The following is a 16,717-nucleotide window of genomic DNA, read 5'->3' on the forward strand; positions in this document are numbered from 1 at the left end:
TATCTTCTCAGTTAAGTTTCATGCTGCCGGCTAACACTTCATTAATGTGCATTTATTCAGTGGGACTCTTATCTGTGATTTCAGCAGATTTCTGAATATAACCTTCTTTGGAGCTAAGAGAAAGAATTAATATTTTATACAACTTAACTAAAATATTAAAACTGCACATCAAAGACATGTCTTGATTGTGCAACAGGGTTCAAGCAACTTTTGCACATACAGTGTATAGTATAAGATGGATAGCACATACATAGCACACCAGGATGTTGAGGAATGACCAAGATAGGTGGATATGTGCAGTACTTACAGTCAGGAAATTATGAACATCAAATAGGCTACAGCATTTCCTACATTTTAGTGATTTTTTTATGCATCAATTTGTAACTTTATTTTCCAATTTGTGGAGGAAATATCTTTACTTGTGTAAAGAAAAACACAACATTCTGGCAGCAGGTGCTTCAGAAATCATTTTGGTTTTCATTTGTAAAAAAGCAGCGGCAACTGAAAATTATTATATTTTTCACTCTGACTTGATCCACCATGGACGTATATGCCCCTTAACATTTTCTTCCACTGCCTTTCGTCGTGGGGAACGTATTTCTTTTAAATGTCAAGCTTTCTCCATGGCCGAGGTTATCCTGACTGCAGTCCTACCTGTTTCTCTGCCTCTCACTCTCCCTGTCTCTCCCTCACTGGACAGTTCGTCCTGCCTGAAGTTCACATTGTAGCAAGAGTCAAACTGTCATTATTCATGTGGTCATTTTATCCATGAGTAGTTTAATGTTCAAATCAAGAGGGAGAGAGAGGTAATTCTTTTAACTGCTTTGTTCATTCAGCTGCACTCCTCCTGGCTCCTGTGGTATTCAAGGTATTCTATGAGAATTATGAATTGCCCAACAAATAGCTTCAATTAGGTGACTATTGTTTCATCACTGCTTGGGGACCTAAACTCAGAATAACTCAAAATGTAGTCAGTCCCAGAATGCACCACACTGCCTCATGGTCAAGTGGAATTGATGAAATTCAACAGCACTGTCCGTGATGCTGGATTACATTGTCTGCTGCTGCTATCTGAGCTTGCTAGAAAGCTTTTATGAGTAGGCAACACTACCTTTTAATTAGTAAGCAAACAACAGTTCCTTAAGTAAACCATAGCTCGTGGCTCACAGCTCACTTGGTTTTGAGAGTTTTTGAGAAAAAAACAAAAAGTGTCCTCCTCCTCCTTCTGTATTCCCTCTGCATGGTTATCAACCTGCCTGCATGTGTGTGGCACCACAGGAGGGGAGACACTGTGCCACTGCTGACTGAGATCATAACTGTGTGTGTGTGTGTGTGTGTGAAAGAGAGAGAGAGAGTGTGTGTGTGTGTGTGTGTGTGTGTGTGTGTGTGTGTGTGTGTGTGTGTGTGTGTGTGTGTGTGTGTGTGTGTGTGTGTGTGTGTTAGGGATAATTACATTTGCCACAAAAGATTCAGTGGTTGTAGTATGTGCTTTTAATTCATATTGTCTGGAGTAAAAAAAAAAAGACCCAGTGCAGAGAGAAAAAAAGGCCCTCTCCTGTTAGAGGCATTGTGGCATTTATGATGAACAATTTAGGGAGTTTTCACAATAAAAGTCCCTTTCTTCTTTCATGTTTTCATTGGGTTGGACAAATGCATTTACTCTATTCTCCTTGTTTGCCATCATGTTTTTTAGTGTCAGCAAAGAGAAACACGGGTCACTGAAGCTGAACAGCAGGATCAGACAGATACAGTATTTTAAAGCAGCTGAGAGTCCATACCACACTCTCTGGTCAATAGAGCTAATGATTTGATGCCTGCTGAGTAAATGAAATTAATTTGAAGTATACCATGCTCTATGTAAACATCATTAAAAACATGCTACATGTTGCTTGGGTCTTAAAAAGCTAATCCAGGCTTCATGAAGCATACTGTTGTGTGATTCTCAGGCAAGGTTATGTTTAATGAATGTCAGCTGCTCTGTTTAATTGCATGTATGCAACACCATCATTTCCATAATATCACACCCAGGATGCTCAGTGTTTTCCTAGTCTGTAGTTTATCTTTCTTTCTTTTTTTAAGGCCACATTGTTAGTAGTAGCTTCATCCTACACTCATATTTAACATCTCTTCAACTGTGAGTGAAATATGATCTTAGAGAAAGCGTACAGCTGATTTCTATTCCCCTGTTAAGGTCAAATCTACAGTAGCCTATACCACATTTGCCATAGTTTATCTTTGCTGAGTTGCTTTTGGTTTAAAGACATAGAAGCTTTAGATCTACTTGGCATCTCATGTCCTTTGATTTCTGTTTGTAGCCTGAGGTCTGTTGATCTCTCGTTGGTCACTACCTCCAGGGTCATGCTGGAGAAAAAGGGCATGAGGGCATTTTACAGTCAGGGCTCTGATGTTTCTAATAGTATCTTGTTGGAGACCAAGAGACTAATTTGTTCTCTCTCTTTAAACCTTAAAGCCCTATTTGAAAAAGAGGTATATCTAGCTGCCTTTTTTGTTTCATTTTTATGTGTTCTTTGTGAGTATTTATTTCAGTCTCTTTTATCTGTTCTCAGATTTGTGAAGCACTGCTTTGGTTAAAAAAAAAAAGGCCAGTCTGAGTTATTAGTTGTGTTAAAATAAATGGGAAAATTGCCTTCCTGGCCACTGTGAAGGTAGATTGGTCTCAATATTATTTGTGTGAACAGATGTATGTATAATACTCTCACAAATACAAACACTACATTTACAAACTCACAAACATATCTTGCCAATATAAAACAGATCTACAAATACACAAACCAATCTCAAAAATAAAAGCATCTGTGAATAAATTCAGTTGAATTGCAGATATATGAAAAGTATTTGTGACTATCTTTCTTACAAGTAGGCCTAGATCTTTCAAGCACATATTTGTGGATGTCCAGCTATCAGAGACAAACTTTCTGAATGAAAATTGATTTATGCCTGTTGGCCACTTTCAGAAAATTTGTGATCTCAACAACATTTACTATGCGTTCACACCAAAAGCTTCCAAAGCGTCAAAACGCCGGAAGTCAATTCATTTTCAATGAGAGCCTGGCGACACTGAGCGTCCAAAGCTTCCAAAGCGTCCAAAGCGTCACCAGACGAGAAGTTGAGTCATGGTTAACTTTAAGGGTAATTAGCTATGACGCCGTTCAGCGGCAACCGGCGGCAGCCTGTCAGAATAGAGATGTCCGTCGGCTGCCTTTTTTTCCCTTTTTTTTGTGTTTCGGCTCCCCAATGACCAGCGCGATCAAACTTTGGCGTCAGTCACGTGACGAGCGGCCAAAGCGGCTGAAAATATTTGCCGTTTTGGGAGCTGTCTTGTCTGACGCCCACCCTCGAGCGTTTTTGACGCTTTGGAAGCTTTTGGTGTGAACGCACAGTTACACTTAAAGTAAGAGCATGTAGTCTTCTATGAACTTTTTTTTATCCACCAAATGGCAAAAAAAGTGGCAACAAGTAGGCTAACATGCACTACATTTATTGTTGTAAGTGTCAGGTTAAGGTCATTGATAGTATGGCTGTTTGTTGACATTCATTATATCCCCCTCCAACGATCCTTTTTGGTTATTTTAAAGCATTCTCTGTTGTCTTTAAATTGTGTCTATGAAGTTTTTAGCCAAAATCACAAATCCTGTGCCATTTCCCAGGGATCTCCTTCTGCACAGCACCAGCAGCTCATTAGCAATGCGCCTCTGAGTGGTGGGCGGAGACTGCGCTGCTCTGCCGCCATCCTCCTTGCACCGGCCCCCCCACCCCGTGCGCGCGCACTGACACTGTACAATTACTGATTCAGTGCGTTTAGTGTTTATTACCCCCAATGAGAGTCATTTCCACCAGGCGTGCCGCAGCACGTCTCGGTTCCACCGAGCGTTTCAGTGACGGTGAGCGACAGTGCTTCATTATCACTGCTCCTGCTCCGCACTGGTCGACAAACGCTTCTGCCCCTCAGCTGAACAAAGGGCTGACTGACAGAGATGAAAGACGGTGAAACGCCGTTTGTTTTTTCTCGGTGAGAAACTGTGGCGGACCCATACGAGACTGTGGCGGGCCACTTACAAACTGCCAGTTTGTGTCTGCCTTTGGTTCACAATTTGAAGGCAGTATTGTATTGATCATTGTAAATATGTATGCTAAGCTAATGTTAATTACGAATCAGGCACTCGTTGCCATGGCAAAAGACAAAATTCATGTTCGACCCCTTTTCCACCAAGCTAGTTCATGTGGTGGTTCGGAGCCAGTGCCTGCTTAGCGCCGGCTGTTGGTTCTTAAAACTGGTTCCAGACCAGCACCAACTCCTTGCTGGGCCAGAGCTAAGAACCGGTTCTTCCAGGGGCTGGCAGCGGGGTTACCTTAGCAACAAGACCAAGACGCTAAGATATACAGACATGTTATCACTACGTATTAAGTTTGTTTATCGATGTAAACACAGTTGAAGCTAACTAGCTGAGCTACAAGCAGTGGCTAACAGCAGCTAACGCTCATATCAAAACATATCGCCGTCAAAACATAGTTGCCGGTCACTGCGATTACGGCTAAGACGGCTGCTTTTTCCTTCTTTTTTTTCAAGCCGGGTTTAGAATGAGAGTTATCGCTAAATAAAAGCCTAGTCTATGCTTCCACGTCAGGTCCGGTGTTCAACACCTGCAGGTCGGACCGGGTTTTAATTTTCAGTTCCGTTTATGTAGCAGGCAGCAAAGACAGGAGCAGCTCCTGGATGGGGAGTGTGGCTCTGACTTGGCTCCTAACCAGTGGAAAAGCAAAGTTGTTCTTTGGAGGCACCAGAGTTGAACCAGTTAAGCACCGAACCAGCACTGGAACCAGTTTGGTGGAAAGGGGGTACAGTAGTTGTGGACTAAGTGAATTACAGCACGGTGCTGGATTTTTATACTGTGATGTTTAAAAAACAGTCCTTCAAAGCTTTACAAAATGTAAAAACAAATAAACAAATGACTATAGAAGCATATCTGCACCTTTTATTCAAATGACAATCCATTTTGCAAAATGGCAATTCAACTGCACATTGAACTGCCATTTTTCAAAAAGCCATTTGAATTGAAAAGTTCCATTTGAATAAAGGTGCAAGAACACCCTGGCGATATTGAATTTCATTAATTACATTTTAGTTCCTAAATTTATTGAGATTATTAAAACTGAACTGAGGATTACACTGCCACTTTGCTTGTTGAATTGCCAGATGCATTTTCAAATTGCATGACAAAATTGCACATCACTGCCCAGTTTTCTCCTTACAAGCAATGAAATGGGGTGTATTTACAATATATCTTTTATCGTCAAAAAAATGTTGTGAGTGTAGTGTACAAATTCATTCTTTGTAAATATAGCAGGCAACTTCCACAAATACAGAGTGCACATTTATACACAGCCCCCAATCTGTTCACACAAATAATATTGAGACAAAACTTGATTTTTACTGTTGTCTGTTAATAGTTTACAATGTCTCTATTTCAGAAGGCGGTGATTCTCAGAGATTGAGAGCATTGTTACTTGTCAAGTTTTCAATTACCATCTAATTCACAGCAGCACTCACTACTCAGCATCTCATATCATTGTGGCACATTGTTGCTATGAAGGATGCATTATTCAGTGCAACGGTTTTTGGTTACTGAGTGTTGATCCAAGACTCCATTTCCTCCTTCAGATTCGTTTATTCAAATGTGACAGTTGTGAAGGAGCTGTCTTAACACTCTGAATCTCATAATCCACTCAGACCTTCAGTAGCAAAGAGACAAAGACGGTCCCATTCCTGTAATACAGACTGCTGTCAGACAGATGACATGTTGGTAAAGTCCTCCCAGAGCTCATTCACCTGTATCTTCCTAACAAGGACTCATCCAATAACTGTGACAGGATGATGCTGCTCTCCTGGAATTAATTGTTTGTTTTTGTAACTTCTCAGTTACGCACTGATAACAAATGACAGCTGACAACAAATGTTCCCAATGACAATGCCACAATTTCTACAATTTCCTTGCTCTTGATTGCTACTTATCAAAGGTCACAGTCTCACCAAAAACATGATGGGCCAGATTTCTTCCTTCATAACTCATTGTTGCGATGAGCTTTAACCCCCCCACTCACACACACCCTAAAAAGCATATTTTTGTCCATGTGGTGAAAAGGCAAGAAATCAAACAATTTGCCTTCTTCATTCAGTTGCAGTCACCCGGCTCTGATGAAGCGCTGGGTGTTTGCATTGGGGATTAGTGTGCATGAGTTGGTACTTTTTCATTTTCACAGTTTTTGCTAGCAGCACCTCACTTTCTTATAGCTGTTTGCAGTAGCTCTGTAAAGAACTCTACATAGAGACGCTATTACAATATTACTTGTATTGACAATAATTGTGATATTTAAAGAAATACAATATTGATATTGTGTTAAGAAAATAAAATGATGTAAATGAGATTTTTTCATCTGGTTGACTTTTCACTTGCCATAAAGCATCATTGTTCTTTTTGTTCATTTTCATAAAGTCTCCTCTCTTTTATGTGAATCTAAATCATTTGCTAAAACCAGATCAAACAGAGAGTAAACGAGGTTATCAATGAACATGACTGATAGCAAAATAATAAAAACAATCATTATTACTTATTTGATTTTGATCGCAATAATATCGTTATCATGAGTTCTTTCGAGCCTAATCATTGTGTTGTGAAAATCTTATATTGTGACAGCATAAAAGGTACAAAAGGACTGGCGAATAAAATTGAGTCAACCCAGAATGCGTTATCTAGATCTAAAAAGTAATAGCCTTCCCATTTTATCTTTATGGATGTATGCATGCAACTGTATTTTTCGTAGGTGACCTACATCTGAGACAATGCCGATAAGATTAGCCAAGTTTCATTTCTGCGTCTGTCTGCCCTCTGAGCAACTTCTGCTGACTCTGCATTCAAAAATGTTGCTCATTAAGAGCCCAGCCCGTGGTCAAGTACATTGGCTCTATAGGATGCTACACTACATCCTTGGCCACAGTAAAACTGCCAGCGGAGAGTGGAGAGTTATTTCCAGCTCTAATGGGATCAGGACACCTTTATCTGGAGTTTTTATCAGTTGATTAACTAATGCATTGTTCCTCGTTGTGATGTAGAGAGTTGGTTCAGTCACCCCAGGTTGAAGAGGTCAAGTCAAGGTGAGATCCAATCAGGCCACAGTGCTGTCCCAGGCTGGCGGGTCCCGGTGTAATTACACTCTCAAGACTCCTTGTGAAGTTACAGATAAGGTGTAGGCATTGTTAGGGGACTTAGGGAAACCTTGTCTACACAAACATATTGTTTCACATTTTTCATGTTAATTGCATTGTCAGGGAATGGTAGAGCTTGGCATAGTGAGCACAAAGTTTCAAGGTGACTCTTTGTACCGCAGGTTTGATGTCCTTATGTGATAGATACGTGTCTTTTATGTTGATTATTTAAAAGAAATGCACCACTAACACATTCACTGAATTCTCTCAGGGCCAATGCATTTTGGAGCAATGACTCATGGTCTGCCACACATGAAAAATCTCACTGTATAAGACATTTTCTGACATTTTGTAGCTGAATATGCATCTAAGAATGGCCACTAAACTGCATGTTTTCACTGCATAGACTTTTGCAGAATGGCAACTGAATCCACAGTTAATTTTCCATTTTAGAGGCTTGTGTTGTGAAGGTTCAAACACTGTTTAGACCTGTGAGACACTTCTCACAGAACACTCCTTAAAATGGAGATTGTGGAGAAAATGGCATTTGAAACTGATAGACCGTACACTAGACATGTTATAAAAACCTTTGTAGTTGGACGGTGTTGGTAACAATCACCCGTTTTCTGTGTGCAGACTGTTCCATCAATATATGATGTCAGACCATTTCTGACATTGGCAGCCTTTATTACAGAATAAGGTCAAAATTAGACGGTGGAACATAATCACCCACTCAAATGATTATGAAGTCCAAATTGCAAATAATCAGCTGTGCTTTAACATGAACTTTGAGTCTCCATTAGTGAAGAGCAAAGACACTAATCAGATTTCTTGTTGCACGTGAAATCAAATTATCCATATGGTGAAGCTCAGCAACATTTCCAACGAGCTCTCGCACACTGTGACATCCTGATGGCATTCAGGCCACCGCTCTCACTTCTCCATCTAAAGGCCCTATACAGCAGAGTAAATTTGTATCCCCTTGTGCATGGGTGTGTCTGATTGGTGGATCAAGTTTTGCGTCCCCCTGTCTGGGACTCTCATTGAATTACCACCATGTGGGCCCAGCAGCTGTTCCTTCTGGTCGCAGCAGGCCGCTGTCGTTAATTGAAGCGTAATGGGCTCAACAGCAGGGAAGGTCAGACAGTGTGCTCTGCTGATGCACGGCTCCTGACAAAACCTATACATACCTCCCCTAGAAACTTTTCAGCTCCTCCCCCAGGTTTGACTCTGGACAAAACTGCTGCATGCACAAAACAACTCAACAGGACAAACGGCTAAGATCAGGGAGACAAACTCCCACTGGTGGTGGAACTTAATACTATGTAAACCGATCCACAGATTTATAGAAAAGTCTGTGTGTACTCGGTAATTCTGTGCTTGTCATGTGTGTTTGCTTGCTCTTAGTGCAGGGTGTTTAACAGCTCTGTAGATTGTCAGCTCCCCGCAATAGAATAGGTGTTCATCCTGAGCGCTCACACACCTCAAAGTACCATGAATTATCCTCAGAGCTTCACTCATGTTTGAGGATTCAAGAAGATTTCATGGATCATTGGCAAGAGATCAGAGAGTCATTTTTATGATCAGAGAATCACAATGATTTAGTTGTTGCAGCAATAGTTTGACCAGCTGGTACTGATTCAGGCATTAGGAGACTTTTTTTCTCTACAACAGTCGCTTCCCTGAATGAGCCTTTGAATTTGGGGTTGTGCTGTAAAGTAGGAGACACAAAAGATGTGTTGTGTGTGCAGCCCAGGGTAAGCAAACAGCAGACTTGGACTTCATATGGTTGTATAGATTCATGTCCCAGCTCATGCTGAGCTATTGCATCTTGAGGTTATTGTCATTTTTAATATGTGTCAACAGGAGTAACCTGTAACTTGTGTTGCTGACCTTTGGCTCTCTACCAAAGGAGTTGTATTTTGATGATTGACAACACAGCCAGATGGTTCCTCTGCAATAAGCCCTTTGTTGCTTTTGTCTGACTGAAAGTCATGTTGAAACCCAAAGTCAGGTGAAGGTATAACCATTACTTTTACACCATTCAAAAACAATCTGCAGGCAATCAGTCAATATAACTGTCTTTCTAATTGCCTAATGACTACACTGTGAATGTGGAAATATGTGCTCATCCCACAAGATGAACATGAACATATCGGTAAAACTAACAAAGTGAAATCTTGTATGTATGTGTGAGAGAGACTGTCGGTTTTTATTCAACTCTTTTACCTAGTCATATCCACATAAATATGCAGAGCCTCAGTGGAGGCAACAGCATGGCAAGGCTGCCTAATGATCCCCTTTGTGTCCTAAACCTGCCATCACAATACCTTGGATCATTTTTGTAATTACAGATTATACGTCTCAATTTAACATTCAGTCAAAAATGTCTATCCTTTTTATTCTTTGGTTATAATAAGGGGTATATTTAAGTCTGCATCAGACCTATGGGACAAATCTGCTTGAAATGAGGTCTGAATCCTCTGATTGGTTTAGGGATGCGCTCTGGGCCATAAAGTATACCCCCCACCCCTGCCTGTAAAGCCGGGTTTCTACCGAATCAACTTATTTATTTATTTATTATTTTTTACCGGAACATGGGTTCACGTCATGATAACTTAAGTATTTTACCCCCCCCCCCCCCCCACTCTCCTCCCCACCACAGACGGCCATGGGGGGCCCCACACACGTTTACGTTACGGCCCAGTAAGGCTGAATCTATAGATTGTTATTCTTAAAGGATGGCTCTTAGTTCATTATAATGCGGCTTAGTCATGCCAAATGTCTTCTATAAATGTTAAGCTGTTGCTAACACATGATTAATTATTAAAAAGTTTGTTCTAGGTAATGAATTCAACCAGAAGCATTCCTACTTTAATTATTAAAAATCTTATATGGGATAATGAATGCAACCAGAGGCCAGACGAAGCTATAGATTTCCATCCCTGACATCATATTAAACTTGGTCAATTAGTATTGACACTCATGAAGTGCAATTAAAAAACATCAATGGTAACCTTAAAGTTGCATTTCCAGGCAAATTGTGATCACTGATATGAAAATGGTCAGACCCTTTGGCGTCTTCACATGGTATGAAAACATGGCCGTATCATTGTGCCATGTTTGCATGTTTCCTCACTGAGGACACTTGATGTTCTGTGGTGGTTTTTCTATTTCTGTCTTTCATCCTGTGACTGCAGTGTGACAGATTAGCTGGTTAAGAAAGAAAACCTTTCTCTGTGTGTCTTGTTTGCTTTGTTGAAGTCTCTACAGCAAACACAATGTGTGCTATTTTTGTAACACGAGGTACAGAGCAAAAAAGAATAAAAACATGACTGACCCTATTTGGACCAGAACTGGGGTATCCTTTTCTAAATCATAATTTACAGTAGCCCCTAAAGGCTTTCAAGAGTGAAAGAACAAATATAAAGGGAAGCATGCTCCAAATTCATAAATGCAACAAATACAAAAACACAAATAGGGAAAATACATGCATACTCTTGAATGCTTAAGGGAGTGATGGGCACCATTTGGATAAGCAGCAATGTTGTACATGCCCAAGGCTTTATGTGCTGAACTGAAATATTTATTAAGTGAAGAGACAAAAACAATTTATTGTCAATATTATTACCCAGATAATGTCAGTTTGGTAATCTTTCTCTGGTAATTCTGTGGTGTGAGGAGCAGCCTGCTGTGCATCATGATTGTCTAGTCATTCCAGCAGCTTTTAGTCTGGCCCCTGAGATGTACGTTGGTTGGCGTTTACCAGCGTCCTGGAGTGAATGGTCTCCCCTTAGTGTTCCAGAACACTGCCAGTGTAGCAGGCTTAAGGTGCGTTCACACCGGCCCGTTTATTTTTGTCGCTGGCGACAAGTTTACATATTAAGTCAATGGTATAGACACTGATACTAAATCATTAAGCTTGGCTGCCACCTTGGACCAGAACTGTGAGACTGGAGGACACTTTCACATCATATGCATAAAAAGTGCCAGAGGCCTTCATAGAGCATAGGCTACACAAGGGATCAGTTAACTTCATACAATGGAGTTTGTGAGGGGTCAAATATGTTCTATGTACATAGTCAAAGTGGACCTGCTGGTGGTCTGGGTTGTGGGAAACCTCTTTAATATTTGCCCAGACCTGTGACTAATCAAAAGCAGAGTCCAAATTGGGGCAATCATACCTCGGCATACGTTCGGTGCAAGCTAATTTTAGAACAGCGGAGCCAAGCCGCGAGCTGCTCAGAGCTACGCTACTGAGGCTAATGGGATTTCTTGGTTTCCCTCATCAAACTCATTAAATACACAATCCAACAACTCCAAAACGCTCTCATGGATAAGTTGTGACCTGCACATGCACCACGCTATGAGATAATAACGGAACGTTATGAGACAGAGTTGATATCATATTATCAGGTATCATGGCAATTGGCCTGTTTGCCAAAATGTTGAACTATCCCTTTAAGTTGCATCGTCTCCAATGTGGCCTCACGGCTAGCAAGCTTCCCACGGTTACTTTTCAACATAAAACCGTTTTTTGTCCAGTTCCACATTGACGGAGCCGGTACGCTCGGTTAGAAAAAATAAATCAGCTTGAATGGCTCCTAATTTTGCCTCCGTGTCTTCTCCCTTGCTGAAGTCTGTCGAAGCGTCTCCAGGTAGCCACGTTGTTTTTCAAGTACAGCTTTCATGTCGGACATCCCTCTCGTCTTTACAGCAAGGCCTGGCTCAAATTCCTCGCTCGAATCGGACATGACGTGTATTTAGTAACTCAAATGAGAAAAGTAATAGTTGTCATAACGGTGAAAATCTTGTCCAGCTGGTCACATTGCTCCTTATTTGTGATAACAAGAAGAAAACACAGATGTTCATGCTATTGCTGTAACTAGCTATATTAGCACTCATTGCTCTTCTGCATGGTTAGAGTGTTTTTGTGCTTATTACAGTTGGTAAAGTTGTTTCATCTTTCAGTTTAGCAATGACACTTTCCTCATTGAATCAAAATAGGCCACAAACGGTGATTTATGAGGTAAATAGACCTGTTTGTAGTTAAATGTTGCAAACACTCTTGTTTGGATATTAACATGATTTTGTTTGTGTGTATACTTACTCAATGAGAATAAAAACAGGACATTAAACCATCCACTCCAAGCTAATGGCATAAGGTTCATGACAATAAACAGGGCTGTTTGTATTGATTAGGTAATGGATGTTGCTGAGTCCACTCTTACTTGCTCTTTGTTGTAGGTTTTATCATGGTGACACCAGCAGGGTGCTGTCTCTGATTCATCCTTGAAAAAAACTCTCCAGTATCATTTTTGTGACTTCTAACATGCTGCTGCATATTAAAGATGCCACTTTTTCTTTCCTGACCTCAGATGGAATCATGGTGCTCATAGATTTTTTGGTATTATATTTTTGTCTCAGCTGAGAACATTTTATTCCCCATCATTTTCTTTAAGCTATTATTTCTTTTTCCCAAGCCAAGGTACAATGGAATTACAGAAATACCTTATCTGTTACCCAGGTTTAGACACAAAAGAAAAGGCTGAGAGCTGCCTGTCAAACCTTCTGTCAAAACTGTCAACACTTTGCACATTGTGACTGGTGAAGATTAAAAATGGGCTGGAATACAGAGAGCTGAAACCACTTCTGAGCTCATCCAAACCAATATGTATCATGTTTGTTGCCATCCATCTTTTTGAAAAGCTTTGACATGATATTTTGTATCCTGTTCATATTCTGAGTTGAATAATTATAGATTACTTCAACACCTTCTTGTGTCAACAGAAGCACAAGATTGCTGTCCTTGAGCTTGTTAAGTTACAGGCTGAAGATCAGCCTGTATTATAGCTAGTAGCGCTTGAGGCTACATATTTACACATCCCCATTTGGACAATTTTTGAGAGTTTGGGTGACCTGCATTCCCTATGCTTTTCCCTTTTTGTTGCATGTTGTGGATGTTTTATCAGCCTCTGGTTACAGAGTATATATGTCATGGAAATGTAAGCTTAGGACCAAACTGAATCTACATAAAAGCTGGCAATTGTTAATGATTTTGCTGGAAATTAAGACTGTAAACAGCACATTAATGGAAAAAGTATGTTAGAATTGCATTGGGTCATATTGCATGGTTTTCTTCATATATAATATGAGGAGGCATTTTTCAGATACGCAGACTAACTTCTTATTTACAACAACAACGACTTAGACATAATAGTTCATTTGGCCTGGTTGCACATCCAGTAAAATAAATGGTGCAGGTTTTGTTGGAATGTGGGCTTAAAAAAAAAAAATTGGAAAGCTCCCATGACTCATTAGCATGCATATGAGAAGGTCCCTAACTTCAGCACCACAGTTTCCAGTTTTCTGACAAGTTGTGCATACAGTGCAGCCTTCAGTATCAGATCAGGAGTTAGATATCCCACCTGGGGAATATAAATCAGAATTTATTCTACTCTCAACTACTAATCTGGTGAAAACTGTTGATGAGTTGTTGAGGGCTCATGTTGCTGAATGTCAAACCCGAGTACCTCTGAGTTTTTCGCCTTCTCTGTTCAGTTTTGCCCCTCTGCATCATGAAGGGTACTGCTGCTCTGGCTACTGCGTTCACACTGCACAGGCAACAACTGGCTGGATTACTTGACACCAAGGAGACATGTGCATCGGATGATTAGGAGACAGGATCTAACAAAGATTAATGAGTTCCTCTCACATATGATTTCTAAATGGATATGTGGCTAGTCTTCACACAGAGCATCATGTTTAAGGTAACTGCCACAGAGAATACCCTGTTAAGTTGTACAGTACAGTGTAACTACTATTCAGCTTTTTTCCAAAATCATTTTTGTTCCTCACGGCCCATAGCTAAAAGGAGCCACTAGGAAACACAAAATACAGTTATGTAAATTGTGTCATTACCGAATAGAACATTATGACATAGTTTTTGGAGCCCGTTTTTAGTTGTAGAGGAAATTGGTGTTAAAACTCTTCTGCACTGGAACTTTATGTAGCAAGAGAGAATACAGAGCAGATGGATAAACAAACAAAACAAAGTTTGAGCTTTTCTAAAGTCAAGACTAGTCTAGATGACAAAGACGCCATGATCAACATCACAATCCACTGATTCCTCCAAATGAGATTTAGCTGTAGAGTGTTTATGGATCATCTAACAGGGAGACGAGGTGAGTGATTTAACGTATATGTTGCCATATTTTGAGTGCCGCCCTCGCTCGTCATCATTATGTTGCCATCATTCACAAACTAATCTTCACAAATGATTGTGTGTGAACTTGTAAAGCCTGCGAACAGGGAAGACAGTTTCTTTCACATGCTTGCAGGCTCAGCGAAGAGCCTAATTGCAGCTGCCAAAACATTGTCTGTGTGCTTGATACCGGAGTAGGTACTTATTCCCTTTCATACACTCTACATAAACACCCATGGAGTGAGTGACAAATTGTCTTCTATCATCTCCATTTTCCTACTCATCAGCCTTTTGTAGCACCAACACTTGTGAGGGACATAAGTTATCCTGATGATGAGCGAACAGCGCTGCCATATTTGCAGTGTACATCGGTGCCTGTCAGAAATGGGTCAGACATTGTTTGTAAATAATAGATTTTTTTTTTTTTCCTTGCCGGAGTACCTGACAGGTAGATTTTACTACAGCGCCGCAGTTCATTCATGTAAAAGCCACCCCAGGATTCCGTATTGTTATTTTGAACCTGCTGTTTGTTGGTCCATGCATATAAACCAGACGGATATAGGCCCTTAAGCAGCATTTTATTCAACATTTAAAATCAAGAAACCAGTGAAGGGAAGCGTAACAGCTGTTTTTAGACTAGAGCATTTCCCCTGTATCAACACTTGCAAAGTGAACTGGATCAATATAAGGTTAAGGTTTAATCCCTGGAACACCCATCAATCAATACAGGAAGCCACCCGTTTGAGTGGCTTCCCTCTACATGGAACCATAATTCCCAGTCACAGACTCTGGGCCAGCCTTTTCGTCTTCCCCCTCTCCTTTCCTCTTCATCCATGGCTGCACTCTGATAATCCAGATGGCTACAGACTCAGCATCCGGCCTCTCAGGCAGCTTTTCTCTATTGTCCTGAGCCCTTATCACTCCACACAATACTGGTGTCTCCTTAAAGCACAAAGCACCAACTTGTTTCCATTCAACCCTCAAAATGTGAACTTTGAGCTCTGACACAGTGGAGTTTTAGACTTTCACTTCAAAAGAAAAGAAAGATGTGTGTCTGTGTGTGTTTCTGTATGTGTGTGTGTGTGTGTATCATGTGCTGGATGTGTGCACAGGCCTGCCTGTGTTTTTTCATTTTCACAGAGATTGGAGTATTTGTTGGTGCTTGTAGATATGTGATTGGGAAACAGTCAATTGTCAATATGGATATTAGCAAACCTCTGATAAGTTATTTTTTAATGAAACGATTGCCCCTGCCCAGCCCTGCTGTCTGTTACCCCACAGCTTTGGGTGGATAATGTCACACACTCTAGTTGACTTTCAGCATATTAATAAACACAATAGTGCATCGCATCGCAATCGTCTCATTGTTTCAAATGGGTAGACGGCACAGTATGAGATAGAAACATAGCTGTGCGTGTCTGGGTTATTAGTGCTGCTGGCAGTGTTGATGGATTTGGAAAGGTCATTGAACAAAGTGAACATAATGTTCTGACATTTAAAAGTGAGATAGGAGGAAAGATAATAATAATAATGTTTTTGATAACTCAAAATACAAAATGGTGTCTTTATGCGTGAACTCCAGCTTTGTCTTACTTTGTCTTAGAATCTGCATACTAATATTTAGATATTGTCACAGTATGTCTTCCAGCCTTGGTGGTGTTTATTTTTATAGCATTTCTCCACTGTACACCAATGCACAGACTTAGGCTGCTTGATGTGTCATGACTTTGTTGACCAACTTACCATTTTCAGATCTCAACAGTGTCTAGACTTCACCTTGATCTACACATATGTACAGACTAGACTGCCTCGTCTAGTCTGCATTAAGCAGGCATCGGGGATTTAGTATATAGACATGTTCTTTTGCATATGTTGTCTGGCTGCAGCACATATTGCAAAATGAAAAGGTGGGTGTAGCAGTCTTATGTATTCCTGGAAAGTGAAATCAGTCAAGGCTTGTGGATTATTAACATTGGGATGATTTCTTTACAAGGAAAACAACAGTAACTGTGTAGTCTGGTGTCAAACTACAACACAACATATTCAGCTCTCTCTGTCACACATCACACGACCTCTTCTTTCTCCACCGTGCTGGAACATTTTGACATTTTTTAGATCACCACTTTCCTAAAAGGAACAGACCTCACATCGTCACCACTTATCACAAGGACCAGGCTTTTAATTTCACCCATGATTCCCCTCTCCCACACACTGTACCCCCTCGGTATAATTGACTTTTTACAGGTTTCAGCCATCTCTGGTCATCTTCTGCAGGCTAGGCAGGTATCAAC

Source organism: Trachurus trachurus (assembly GCF_905171665.1).
Source record: "Trachurus trachurus genome assembly, chromosome: 21".
Taxonomy (NCBI): Eukaryota; Metazoa; Chordata; class Actinopteri; order Carangiformes; family Carangidae; genus Trachurus; species Trachurus trachurus.